This window comes from Papilio machaon, chromosome 20 (genome assembly GCF_912999745.1).
Source record: "Papilio machaon chromosome 20, ilPapMach1.1, whole genome shotgun sequence".
Classification (NCBI taxonomy): Eukaryota; Metazoa; Arthropoda; class Insecta; order Lepidoptera; family Papilionidae; genus Papilio; species Papilio machaon.
The window spans coordinates 1,119,078-1,134,514 of record NC_060005.1 but is presented as its reverse complement, the minus strand read 5'-3'; the positions used below and the strand labels follow the sequence as shown (position 1 = coordinate 1,134,514).

The window sequence follows — 15,437 nt, the reverse complement described above, 5'->3', positions numbered from 1 at the left end:
CAGTGCCACCGCCTGGGGCGCCGGTCCTATCATTTCTAACGATATTGTAATTAGAGACTTTCGGGTCCCTCATAGCCGGTTTGAGAAAGGTTTCCTGCACGAGTAACACGTCGACTTGATGATCGCGAAGGAAGTTATGAATTTCGTCGCGTTGTTTTCTAACACCGTTCGAGTTAAAAAAAGCTACGATAATTGAACGCGGTTTGACTCTGCCATTATTATGCGCGAGGGGCGGATGACTACAATTATTTAACGCGTTTGCAGCCATCGGAAAGCCTAATTGTGTTCGAGAGCACTGACGATGTGCTTGTACTTCTTAATCAAGTACAGTCGGGTGCCTATATTTCCTGACGCCTTTTCGTATTCGTCGGCGAACGTTAAGACTTCCTCCATGTTGAGGCCTGAAAGACGATTGAGGGATTCAAACGGATTCCCTGTCGTTTTAGGTGGCGTAGGCATTGCCACCGGCTTGACCGGTACCGGTTTAGCAATGGGCGCGGTAGATGTATTGTACGCGGGTGCGCTAGCGGTGGGCCTGTTACTGCCCCATGCGGGGGTGTTAGTTTTCCACGATGGTTGAAGAGGTGGAAATTCGTTGGCTGACGGTATCGGAAGCGTTAGACGTCGCGACGGTCGCTGGGGTTGCGATTGGATTCGCTTTGGTGCCTTCGGGCATCCGTGATAGTTAGCGGTATGATCACCGCGGCAAAGGACGCATGCAGGCTTCCCGAAAGCCTCTAATAATGATTTGTCTTTCGGCCTTGTACAATCCGACGTTCCATGATCGCCTAAGCACTTAACGCACCTAGGGCGGGCGAAGCAGTTGCGGGCAGAATGCCCGTACAACTGGCATTTGTGGCACTGTCCGGGTAGGCCATTCTTGCGTGGCGGTTCAACTATGAGCCCGCTAAGGCCACAGATTGACTTAACGTCAAAAATGGCCTTCCCTTCGGGCGACAGGTCTAGATGTACCTGTACCAAGTCCATAGGCGATTTTGTACGCCTATTTGTCATGCGGAAGACGCTTATTACTGGATACTTTTGATCCTTGAGGGACTGGACTATGTCTTCTACCGGGATTTCCTTAGGGATGCGTTTGACCACCACTCTAAGGATACGCTCGTCGGCGAGCGTGTACGTGTGATAATAAACCTCTTTTTCTTGGAGGAATCGGGTTACGTATCTGAAGGCCTCGGCGGTCTCCAGTTGCATTCTGATTCCTTGGGCTGTCGCTGAAGCGACGACCTTGAACTTGTTGGACATGGCCGATTGGATCATTGGCCACTTGTCCTGTGCTTGGATATATATGGGCGGAGGTTTTTTATCTAACAGCGCGCGGGCTGCGGGGGGGACCGGACGGACAGCCGACGGTGGCTGAGTAGCGGGCGTTACGGGAGCAGTTTTGGGCGGCGCGACTGGGATGGTCATGAGGGATGGGATGGGTACCGGTTGTAAGGGTCTGGATTCGACCTGGGAGTGTGGACGCGGTGCCTTCTGAGGCACCGGAGATGGGGAGGATGATGATGCCGACGAAGGTGTGGGGGAGGAGCGCTTCTTGCGCTTTTTCTTGTTTTTCACTTCCGTGAAAAGACCGCCTGCATCTTCGGGGTTTTCGGGCGATAGAGGAGAGTCAAGCTCCATGTCTTCGGCGTCACTATTCGATAGTGACGCATCGCTAGACGTCGAGTCTGAAGTGGATGGCCCTGCGCGGGCCTGGGATTCCGCGGCTGTTAACGAGGCATTAAGTGCCATAAATACATCAGGAAATTTTGTCCTGAGAAAGTCCAGGACAGCTACTAGACTGTGGTCCGCCATTTGGACTTATGGTGGACCGTACCTATTCTAAATGTAGTCTCCCGGTGGGATGCCGGGGTGTGTATCCCTAGCTCCCTCCCTGCTGGGTTAAGCAGGGAGGATGTGTGCCTACTACGTGTAGCCCTAGTGTGTCCGAGTGCCGATCTTATTGTGCACTCGGGTGTGTACTTAGGTCTAACTAAAGCTACCCGTGGGCTCTAAAGGGCCAAGCGTGGACCAACGTTGACTAGGGCACTACCCAAGGCCAATGATGGAGGTCCCTTCCGAATTACGCGGTTCCCTGAAGGGGAAACGCAGGCGAACGGGGCTGCCTGACTAGCTTCGTTATCACCGTTAGGTATCCGCTAGCCTTTCTCAAAATTGCGGTTATTAAGATATTGTTCAGCGCAGTGAAAACTGCACTTCACAATTTCTTTCACGCAGTTCCCGAAGTCGGAAACAATGACGTCGCTATCCCAAGAAACCAGATGGCTTGCCAGATGGCAGAGCAATAATAGTTCCTTAGCGGAACAATAGACGTTACGACGTTCTACCTAGAAACTAGGATTAGCGCTTACCAGAAGGCGGGCGCAATAAAAATTGCGCCGACACAATCGGCTCGCGAACAAAGGACGGCGGCACCTTTTATGGCGCGCGCAGGTGCGGATTGCTCAACGTAATGTCGGGCGGAGCGACAGATGTGCGGCGAGAGAACACGTCCGTTCGCCTCAACAGTCTGTAGCGGAGTGGGGCATAGCGACTACATGTCAATTGTATATATTTGTTCCGCCATCTTGAAAATTGCAGCGACAGGATTGCCTTGACAAACAGGTCGTGAGCGACTGACTGGCAATAAAAGAACAAAGTACTTAGCGACTAAAATCGCCAGACTATCCAAAGATGTGAATTAACGTACGTTTTGAACTCAATCACCTACGAATAATAAGTCAATTTTCCTGCAACCATAAAATTATACATGAATAACACATTGAGACCTTTACGACCCTTCAGAGGCAATAATATAACGCTCCAACTCTTACCTATAATTATTTTATGACTGTCCTGAGACTCGTAAAGATTTGAAGTTACCTTATGGTAAACATACGACTTATTGGATAGTTTAAATTTAAATAACAATATTTGTTATTGTTATTGTTATCGCCTATGACACAGGGAAAGAATGTGAATCGAATAACAACTCACTTGTCGAAATCGATTCAGTGGTTTAGGCTACAGCCTCAAATTATTATATTCGCGAAAACCATTTCTCTAGCGAGTATGGCCCTTCGTACTCAAAGCGAAGTAAATCTATGGTTGCGTCAATCTTGAAAATCGCAGCAACTTTTCTCTTCGCAATCTTGACAAATAGGTTGCTAGGGATTGTCTTTAGCGATGACAGAAATGTCGGCGATGCGCGCTCTGTCCGAATCTCTTCGACATTGCATTCTGAAGTCGCTTAGCGACTGAACTTACCCTGTTTCAAAGATTTACATTGCTTTGTAAACGAAGGATATAAGTCCGGTGGGAATAAAAATATTTTATTAGTCTGCCATCTTTTATTAACAAACGCATTTTTTTTATCAAAATGCTTAAAATATTTTACTGTAAAATGACCTTTATTACTTAAACAATAAACTCCAACGCCTGCCAATTTGTAAATTAATTTTGTAAAACCCCAAAGGGCCAGTTATAACGAGCGACGCGACGGGCGGAGTAACATGTAAGGGCTAATTATATTTCTCTACCCATTTCATCCTTATTAAATCAAATTAACTGAGACTGTCCAGCGCTGAATGAACCACGTACCTTCATATAATGAAGTTAAAACGTAAATACGTGTGGTGCACGCCTTGTACATGTCACTGACCAATTGACAAATACGACTGTTATAAATTTAACTAGATATTAATGTGGCGAACTATGTAAAGAACACGATACTTAATTTTTTACATGCCTTGCTTCGAGTAAATTTGTTGGGTTATTTATTCAGTTTTCCTTTGATTGTCTCCACTCGGATATTACAAAAGTAATTAGGAATTTACTTAAGTCCTAGTACTTCTTTATTTAACATAACAAGTAAAACAATAAATCGACTATATATTTGCGTATCGAATCTATTTTACTAATATTACAAATGAGAATTTTGGATGGATGGATGTTTGTTACAAGCTATCTCCAGAACAGCTCAACGGATCTGGATAAAATTTGTCATGGTAATAGAACATAGTCTGGAAGAAGACATAGGCTACTTATTATTTTTTATTATTTAATTGACATCTAGTGTGAAAAACATAATATAATTACCTACTAATTTCGCTAAAATAATGAAGCATTTTTTTTCATTAACATAAATGTCGTTTGATCGAAAAATAATTAAGGAGTCGTCTTTTCGTATATCCAACACTACGTAACAAGATGTATCAAAGAGTTTGTATAATTAATGATCACAGTATGCCGTATTAATTAAGGCCTTTGTTAATGACGGAGAAAACGGGGAACAGAACTTGGTAAATGTTTAGCTACGCCTCACTCCGGCCGACTTCGCTAAACAATAAACATTAGCAAACTTACGATGAAGTTATAACATAATTAGAAACGGTACGCATTCACACCAAAATACTAGCATGTACGGACTTCTATGTAACCATTTATGTCGCGGATCGATCGCGAATACCATCTGTTTGTTATTTGTCTAGACAATTAAAAAGCAGTTAATAGTCGGTGTTGAATATCGTTTGTGCTTTTTACAAATTAAAGTTGGCGGGAAAACAGATAGTTTGAAATATAGCAGAGACATAGAACATTTTGATAGGGATCTAAAAAGAAAAAAAAAATTGATTCTCTGGGTTAGCTCTGATTACACTTTGGCTATGAACAGTGGTAGACGCCAGCAATAACAACATCAGTTGCACGAATTGGTCGGCTCGCCTGGTGAAATACCACGACCACACAGAAGACAGACGTGAAGTGGAAGTAATTCCGCGTTTCGTCTGATGAGCGTGGTGCTGGAGGCCTAAGTCCTCTTTCCCTTCCCATCTCATTTCTTATAAGGAAATGATGGGAAGGGGAGGTGGATTTGATGGAGGAGGAGATCCATAGGAAGGTTAAATATTCTCTTTTTGTGCGTCTCCTCCTTCGTCGATTGAGGGTAGGCAACGCATCTGCAATTGCGATTGTCTATGGGCAGCGGTCGCTTCGCCATTTCGGCGAATTCAAGTGGCCGCTTGCTAGTTTACTACCTTTTAATATAAAAAAATGAACAGTGCAGCTACAAAAGTATATAGGCTAATCAACCTTGAAACCGTATTTTGTGTGGCCAATCTTTATAAGATGTCGGAATATATCTACCTCACTTTGTCAATACATCCCTTCAATACGCAATTCAAGTCTTTAAAATTTGCCTAGGCAAATTACAAATTGGCATATTCATGATCATTCGGTGACACGCTGACTTCGGTGTAAATGCGTGCTGGTTCACATACATGCAAGGAGTTCGGTGTAAATGTGTACCGTATGTACTTATCAAATTGTGTTAAGGAACCCTTCAAGTTTACGGGATATACTAAAGGAAGTGCGTGGCGATATTTGCAAATAACTGAATAAATATGTTCTTGGAACTGGGTTAAGTATATTACATTTGCTACGAGGGAATACAAATTTATCTTCGTTGTTTTCAGAAACAATGTTCTGCATAATATTTGAAATAATTTATTTAAACCACAACGATGAGAAATTTCGAAAAAAAAAGAATTAATTTTTTTACAACTTTTTTTTTTGGTTTAATTTGTTTAGAAATTGTTGATTTTGTTTTGTTTAAAAATCCTTTTATCAATTCAGAAAGCAAATTAAGTTTTTGTAGGCGTTACTTTCCAAAGCCGAAAAACCCTTAGAAATACATAACATTGTTTTTGTGTTTGATCCGTGGAAACGAATACAAGATCAGCTTTCGTGACTTATTTACTAGTTGTTGCCCGCGACTCTGTCCGCGCGGAATAAAAAAATAGTAGCCTAAGTTCAGCAGTTCAGCAAGATCTGCCGAGACGTTCTTGAGATACCTTTCGCATCTATATATATAAAAGAAAGTCGTGTTAGTTACACTATTTATAACTCAATATCAGTCGAACTGATTTAGCTGAAAATTGATGGGGAGGTAGCTTAGAACTAGGAGACGGACATGGGAACTTTTTTATCTTCTGTGCATTTTTTTATTCCGCGCGGAGTCGCGGGTAAAAGCTAGTTTATAATATTAGTAAGAACTCTCGCATAAATTGTAAGTACTTGTTTTTGTTATTCTATAGTAAAATCGAGATGAACAACAGTTACGAGGTCTTATAATTGCGCACCTCCCCTACCCCTCCCTCGAGAGCCGTAAAGACTGCAAACTGTATTAAAACTTTGCCACAATATCCGGAAAGTAGGAAAAAATTAAACTGCCTACAATTCCCCAGTAGAATTAACACACTACTTCACTTATTTTACTGCCGTAACACATATATTCATACATATTGTTGTCTCTATCTTTTCATCTGTGGTAATAAGGATGACATGCTTTTAAACAAGACTTTCAACAGTGGAAACCCATAGTAACTGCGTTACACAAATCCACGCAATTTCATATGTCGTAAAAAGTTTTCGACTAAAGCCCGTGTAAAGTAAATACGCAATAAAAAAATGTTTTATGTCTTTCCCATACGATTGATGGTTTATTATTTAAGTGGAATTACTTTTTTTTTACTTAATGTGAAATGACAATAAGTTAAAGCGTTTTTTTTTAAATTATAGCTTTTTTATTACATACTTTTTTTTAGTTCCACCTGTCCCAGTGCTTGGCATCAAATATAGCAAATTAAATTAGATTTTCCGGTTACTGATTGTGCTGAAATTCCTTGACATTTCAATATTATCATGACTTGGTGAATTTCTGATGATGGAGCTGGAAGTTACCTAAAGGAACTTCGCAATGAAATGACAACTTCACCAAATTTGGACTCGTTTGAAGTGTTTTGACGAGTTGTTTTTCTTTTTTTAAATCTTCAATTGTTTTAATTTACAAGAACACAATTAAGATTGTTTTTTAAAATATACAATCAAGCCTCATTCAAATTATAAAAAATTACTATATTAAATTTAAATAAAAAACTAGAATAATCCGAATTTGATTTTCAAAATTATAAATTTTTTAAAGTCGATATTTTAATTTTTAAATTGAAGAAGAGACATTGTCTTCTTCAATTAAATTTAATGCTATTTCCACTACAATATGTATATAATATTTGTATATCGTACACATATAGTACGTACAATGTCAACTTTGCGTATAGAAAGAAAGCATCGTGACTGAACTGAGAACTGGGAACTGGGTCACCAGTACTCGTTACTTATCACGAAATGGCAGAGTAGCTTACTCTGTACTTAAACACAGAGTAATTTGTCATAACTACAGATATATTACTATTCAATGTACTTAGATGCAACATAAGCTGTGACAAGAATAAGTTTTAATTAATTCTAAATAGATTGCATGTAGCAATTATTTGAATTTTAGTAGAATTTAATTATCTCATAGTAGGTTTTCACTCCCGTAACACTTGCACCAAATATATTGCTTATACCAGTTTTCAGATTATACTGTAACTCTTCGCAAAATTCGTCGAAGGACCATTTGATATTAATAAAAAAAAGAGAATAAGATTAAGAATTAAAAAAAATACATTTATCACTTTCCTATAGTGTACTTCTCAATATTACTGTACGTGTCCGAATCGTGGTCAATTTGTGCAGCCAACCAAAAGAAAATTGATGCCTTCGAAGTGTGTTGGAGGCGAATGTTAAGTATACCGTAGACTACAAAACGAACGAACAAGTCAATTCTAGATCAACTGAAAATATCCACCAGATTATCCAGTACATGCTACCGAAGAGTTCTTGGATACTTTGGACATATTGCCCGGAGAAGCCCACAAATTGGTCGTGGTTGGAAAAATTGACGGTAAAAGGTCACGGTGTCGATCAACTACCCGTTGGTCCGATCAAGTACAGGCTATATTGGGACTTAATATCATGACTGCTTTGAGACAAGCCGAAGACAGGACGGCGTGGAGGTAGCTGGTCGACGCATCTGTAAAGGCATATTAAGATGAGCACGACCTTCAGTAATGGAGTATACGAAGAAGAAGAAGTTAGTGTACTTAGCGTGGGTCGAAGTGCTTTTATAAGTGAAAATATGCAGGCGACTCGGCGTGAAGAAATCAAATTAAATTATGAATTTATCCAACTTCTACCTTCTCGGAGATGGGCCATGAAATATTTAAGGTTATGAATAATTTGTCCACCGTACAAGATGTTTACGGTCCCTTCTTTAATTTAAAATTTCACGTCTTTTTAGGAAAAATTACTTCAAGTTTGATGTTGTTTAGAACAGTATTAAAAATATGTTTTGTATATATTGTAATACGATAGTAACCGTATAAATAGTTAATGTGAAAATAATAAATGAATTAGAGAGCGTCCGTGGCTCAGAGGTTAAGCAATTGACTTGCAATTTGCAGGTCTTGGGTTCAAATCCCGCCGTGTACCAATGTGTTTTTCGATTTTTGATTTACATATGTACATTTATCCGACGTACGTACGGTGAAGGAAAACATCGTGTTGAACCCGCACACATGTGTGAATTCCCGGGAGAAAAAGACGGCGATGCGTGCCACACGTCATGTTCCGTCTTCCGAAATAGCGAAAAGTGGATTGCGGAGTTTCATTTAGCCACTCCAAATGGTGGTCTGTGAACTCTTTCTACCCCTCTGGGTAAGGCGTGAGTTGGGGGAAATATATAGAAGTTATTCAATTATATTCTTCTGCCCATTGATGTCTTTATTAATAACTAGAGGTCGACCGCGACTTCGTTTGCGTAGTAAAAAATAGCCTATAATTAGCACGCATGCATCCGATACTTCACCTTTAAAATCGGTCCAGTTGTTTCCGAGATTTCCTGGAACAAACGCGAATTTGCGGAGAGACAGACAGACAGAAAAATAAAAAATGGTTTTTCGTTATCATGAACGTAAATGCATCATATATATGAATATCCGATGGATGTCCGATGTAATATAATTATACAGTAAAATGTCTAAATACATCAAATTTAACTTAATCCAAAGATGATATTTTCGACAAAATATTGATATTAAATCTCATTTATATTCGTCATGAGTCTTTAAATTTATCTCATATTTTATGCACGTACTTAATTCCCCACGACTCGTGAATAAGAAATAATAATCCGAATTGAGTTTAACTTTATTTTGACAAAGTTACAACAAAATCATTTTACAGTATACACCACAAATTACGCTGTAGTTATATTGCAAAAAAAAATCTCAAAAACCTTAAAATATGCAGTCCAAGGTTACTCAAGGTTAAGTATATATTAAAGGTTAAATTTTGACAGTAAAACTTAACAATTAGTAATCTGTTGTTTTCTTTCTTTACAAGACTTAAAGGTATCAAAAGAGTTTTTATTACAGAAAATCTTTCACTTTATTGTTGTACCTCGTAATACAAATTCACCGGCAGTGGAATTTCACAGTATCATCAGCTTATCTCAACCCACCCTGGACATAAGGCCCAAGACCTTTAGTACGACAAATCCCGTATTCCGCTTTTTTATGGTCTACTATAAAGAAATAAAGATTATCACCTTAAGCATAATACTCAGTTCTTCGTGTATTTGACGTTCTCATAAAATATAAATATATCAAAACATTGTTGGCTGCGTTGTGTGAATATTACCCTAAAATTGGGGAAAACTGTTCTCTGGTCGTCAGAAATGCATTACAGTTTCTGCATACAGCGGCTAATGATCGTACATACGTTAGTATTCGCCGCACGCTGCGACGAGAAATGAGAAATTTTAATGCGTTCCAGGCAATTTGCTTTTATTTTTAAAACGTACGACTTTTTGGTTTAATTGTGAGGTTATGAAGTTATAAGTTATTTTATTTTACTTTACATTGTAAGTGTATGTCGGAGTAAATTATGTTCATTTAAAAAGGCAAACTTATTTCTTGGTTAGTGATCGAAATAATGAATCTAATATAGTTTGTTTTTTAGGAACTTTTATGTTTTGGATGAAAGTCACATTGTGTATGTGTGGTTACTTTTTCTAGGATATATGTAGAAAAGAACGTAAGTCGTATTATAAATAAATATAAAGAAATGTTTTATAGTAATACTAGCTTTTACCCGCGACTCCGTCCGCGCGGAATAAAAAAAAATAGAAAACGGGGTAAAAATTATCCTATGTCCTTTTCCTGGTTCTAAGCTACCTGCCCACCAATTTTCAGTCAAATCGATTCAGTCGTTCTTGAGTTATAAATGGTGTAACTAACACAACTTTCTTTTATATATATAGATAGATAGATAGATAGATTAAATGATTTATGTTTTTTCTAAAAAATCTATACATTATTGTAATTTTAATTTTTTGAAAACAGAATCAAGCTACAAATTTAGGAATAAAATAAAAAAATAAATCCAAAGTCCCAGGTAACAGCTCTGTCCCTCTCTTACTAGCCTGTATCTCATTTGGAATTGAGGTCAGATTACTTTATTAATTTCTTCCATTTCGCTCAATCTTCAACATCTAATTATTACAAAAGAAAGGACATAAAATTATATAAAAAATGCTTGGAATCTGTGTCAGGAGGAGAAAGATATCGTTGTTCATATTTATAAAAGGGTCATAATATTAGCCCTTAATTTAAAATTCTGTTATCATTAAACATGGCCGCTTTTATATCACACCGAGAATTAATTATAATAAATTTAAAGAGCTCACAACGTGAGCATAAACCTAACACTTTTCCGAAATATAAAAGTACGTTGTAAATTTTAATTTCAATGTAATATTTAGGTTAGGAATTTTAGAGAAGGTAAAAATGTGACTAGAATTATATATTTTATATGTTACGTTATCATGTTACAATTTATCTCATATTATCATATATGTTCTGATCTTTGTAACATCTACATGAATAAACGATGCTTTTGATTGAAGGTGACCTTTAAACTATATCATACTAGCTTTTTCCTGCGACTCTGTCCGCGCGGAATAAAAAAAAGAAAACGGGGTAAAAATTATCCTATGTCCTATTCCTGGTTCTAAGCTACCTGCCCACCAATTTTCAGTCAAATCGATTCAGCCGTTCTTGAGTTATAAATGGTGTAACTAACACAACTTTCTTTTATATATATAGATAGATAAGATTTTATCGGAAATGCCACTCTTTTGTGGATATTTCTAATTATAAATAAGGACGAATAAAGTATTTTTTTTTCAAATACTTTGACTTATAAAGTTATATTATTTGTTTACCAAATAAATCGTCATAAATGAAAAATAACGCACCGCTTTTAATGTCGTAAAAACAGTTTAATTTTAATTAAATTCTATATTTTACTCAAACGCGTATAAAACATACTTAGAAAAATAACATGTAAAAAAAGTATATTTAATATTTGAAAACAAAGGGAGTGTTGAAATGAAAGCGAACTCGGAAAATTTTGACCGTAATACAGCCGCGCAAGAGCTTTTTGTATTGTTGAATGTTTTAACAATTACAACATTAAATGTAATTTTATAATGTACTAGCTGTCGCCCGAGACTTCATCTGCGCGGAATTAAATAAAAACATAATAAATAACTTATGTGTTATCCCAGACTATGTTCTACACTTTTGCCACATTTCATCGTTGAGCCGTTGCGGAGATACCTTCAAACAAACAACCATCCATCTAAACATTCGCATTTATAATATAAGTAAGATTGTTTGGTTCCCTACTGTATTGTTTAAAAACATGAGTCTGAAAACAAACAAAGATTACTTTCCTATAACACGAATGAGAGATGCTTTAAGATTTTTATATGATTAACTAGCTGTCGCCCGCGATTCCGTCCGCGCTCAGTTAAAAAAAAACTAAATGGGGGGAGGGGTTATGAAAAATAGATGTTGGCCGATTCTCAGACCTACTGAATATGCTCACAAAATTTCATAAGAATCGGTCAACCGGTTCGGAGGAGTTCAAGTTCGAACCCCGTGACACGAGAATTTTATATAAGATTATTTATATTAAAATATAATATAAAAGTGTGATGCATTCTTTGCTCTGTTTTTTTAAGTCTCAAATATCACTCAACATAGACATTGAAATAAATACGTTGTAGAGTGGACATTCAAAAAATTTCTCTACTAACACTTATTATATTAATCGTCAAATGCTACTTGAAATACGTGCGTGTCAAAATAGACTTGTTACCTAGCGGTAATATGACGAAGATTTTTATGGTTTCATTCATGTTGTTTCGAAATGAAATCATTTCTATAAAATGTATTTGTAAAATTACAATATGCAAATAATTATCAAGTGTTCGGAAATAAATCGCGAAAAATAAAATCATGTTTACTACTGTGACAAGTTCATAGGTCAGATGTACACTTTTTTATTTTCGAAATGAAACTAGGTAAGTGCACTTTATAGACAACATTTGATATTAACAACTAGATATTAATTCTCTGTCTAAGATGCTGTTTTAGAAACCCTTAAACGTCGCTAAGTGTCAGTTAGTGTAGCAATAAAAGTAAAGTTGTAATCTGTCCAATCGCAAAGCAATACTCAGACCTGGCGGAGATGTCTCCAACTTGTCATAAAAAGTAGAGTAAAAATTATTACCCACATTAGGGTTTATCCTTTATCATATTTGACATTTAGGAATGGTTTTTCAAGTAAAAAATTGTGTTATCCAACATTATACTACAAGGTATGAAATATATTACAGATGCCTAGAGATTTTAAAAACTTGTCACCCTTTTCATTCTTTAAAAAAATAGAAGTAATTTTTGACAAGTATGAATAGAGTTATATTCTGATGTTTCAGCAGTGGAAACCCATGCTGAAAATGTTATATTTAATCTCGACCATCATCAGCTTTTGCTCACTGTTTTATATAATGTTTTCTCAAAGCCTTCTACGTTGATATCATCTCAATTATCGTATAATATTTGGTTGATCAGAATCATTCATTAAGCTTAGAACATGTTTAATACCACTTAGCTTGACTAGTATATATCAACATATGACAAAGGACATTAACCTGTCATCAATCGAAAGCCACTACAAAGAGTCGCTGTAGAATTGGACACTTAAATATAAATAGACAGGACATAGCTAATAAAATAGAAGGCATTGGAGACATATAGTTATGTACCAATCTCTTCTTAATGAAAGTTTTGTTATATTATATTGAATGGTAAGATAAACCAACTAGAGGTTAGAAACATGCATAAACATCTGGGCAAATCGAGTAAATATGTAAAATATTAAATCTAAAAAACATCCTGTAAAAGAAATGTATTATAAAAATATAAATCACTGGATTTTATTTTTAATTAGCGGATAATATAAGGATCGTCTTAAGCCCTGTGTAATATTGTAATAAAATTGAAAATTAATGTTGCAGAATGAAAAATTTAATCTTATACTTATACGGTATTAATCTAGATTTAATAACGAATTTTCACCTTAGTTTCCTTTGAGGGCGCTTTTTCAAGCGAGAGGGAATCGAAAGAGCAGCCTTAACCTTTAAAAAAGGATTGAAGTATACTACTTCTAGACAAAGGTTAAAATATAGATAAGAACCTTTGTGCCTATCTTTGGATAGTTAAATGTGAGAGAATTCGAACTTAACACAAAATAAAAAATATAATAGAAAAAAAATATTTCTTAAAAATTTGCTATTGTAGTTCCCTAGTCTACAAACAAAACCTAACTTCGCTACTTAAAATAAGAGCTTTCATTTAATAAAAGAGTTTTGAAAATAGCTTCAGTAGTTTTTTAGTTTCTCAGTCTCACGTAACGTTGACTTTGTTTGGTCATTTTGATAACTCAAAGTGTAAATTGTATTCGTATATTGAACAAATCAATGAGCTCAGTCATTTAGAAATACAATATTTAGTACATAATAATATTTAATATCCATTTCTGTCGACCAACTGATCGATTAATGTTCAATTTTACCGGAAAAATTACCAACATATCTCTAATACAAAAAAGTATTTAAATCGATTGTAACTTCAATTAAATTTACAAAAAGTTGCATGAAATATATTTTACCAAGTAAAGAAGTATTTAAAATTGTTAAATTAAATATAAATAGATAAAATAAATAATAATAAATATAAATAGTTAAAAATATTAATATATCTTAGGTTAATTGAATTTAAATAAAATCAAATACACACTCGAGCACACATGTTAATTAAAACGTTTTCAAAAAATGCTTATTAAAATTCTAGAACCAAATTAAAAATACACAACTTACCTGCAGAATTCAAAGGTCATCGTTTATTTTTATAAATTAAATAAATTATGTTCAACATAACATAATTACAACACATCCTGTGATCACTTTAAAACTTCACTAACACCAACACAATATATTTTATTCACTACAAAGTTGCGTCGGTGAAATCGCGTAAAAGCTCCGTTCGAAAGCTCAGTACAAAAGCTCTGCGCAGTAGTGGTTATGTTGGCAGGCGTAGTGCGACTGACTCGCCGCCTAGCGGAGGTTGGAACGCGCAAGCTCGAACTTAAGACCGGCAACTTAATCCCATATAGAGAACTTTCATGAAATATTTCTCACGTTCTAAACATAGTTCGAGCGATGAATTTGTATTTACTTTGCGAGTTTTTAATTATACCTTTAATAAGGTTGTATTTAAATATAAATTAACTTCCACTCGTACCGCGTAGGCAGTTTATGTTTTTCTATTTTGTTCGAACTAGGCATAATTTTCTCACTTTGTATGAATTTTTCATAATTATAAGTGTGTGTGCTTGATATTTTACGCTCTAAATTATAGCATTTCTATTATTTTACCAATCTTTATGAATACAAGTGTGTTTGAGACATCAAACGTGTGTTCAAATTATTTGTCCAAGGTTAGGTTATATAATTAAGAAAGTTGTATTTTTATATTATACTAGCTTTTACCCGCGACTCCGTCCGCGCGGTATAAAAAATAGAAAACGGGGTAAAAATTATCCTATGTCCGTTCCCTGGTTCTAAGCTACCTGCCCACCAATTTTCAGTCAAATCGATTCAGCCGTTCTTGAGTTATAAATGGTGTAACTAACACGACTTTCTTTTATATATATAGATAGGTAAATTGCACAGGACCGATAATTGTGGCGATCTTTGGGGGAGGCCTATGCCCAACAGTGGGTGTAACGAGGCTGAATGGATGAATGGATGGATAGGTAAATTGGCTAACAAGCAAGCGGTCATCTGAATTCATCGAAGAGAAAATAAAGCGAAGTTGAAAATCAGTTAGTGACGTTAATAAGGCCAACAAACTTTATTGATTTATAATTCTGTTTCATAATTTATTACCACAATTTTAACTTGACCTTGACCTTTACATGAATATTGAAAATACGAATAAACGTAAACTACAAAATTCAACCTATCATCTCCACATAAATCCTCTATAGGTCGAGTTACTCGAATGATATTTCCAAGGGCGATGTTTCAAGGATAAGTCTGAAGGCCTAGAAATGTTAGATAGAGATTCAAATATCCAGCTGTTGTT

General features: G+C 36.1%; 1 protein-coding gene across 1 annotated transcript in view; it reads right to left on the bottom strand.

The window, feature by feature from the left end:
- The window catches only part of LOC106714664, a 38,732-nt gene extending 24,355 nt beyond the window's left edge, over positions 1-14,377 (bottom strand). Inside the window, exon 1 of the mRNA XM_014507763.2 lies at positions 14,168-14,377. The gene's annotated coding sequence lies outside the window, so the exon portion shown is untranslated. The remainder of the gene's footprint in view (positions 1-14,167) is intronic.
- Positions 14,378-15,437: the final 1,060 nt, after the last annotated feature.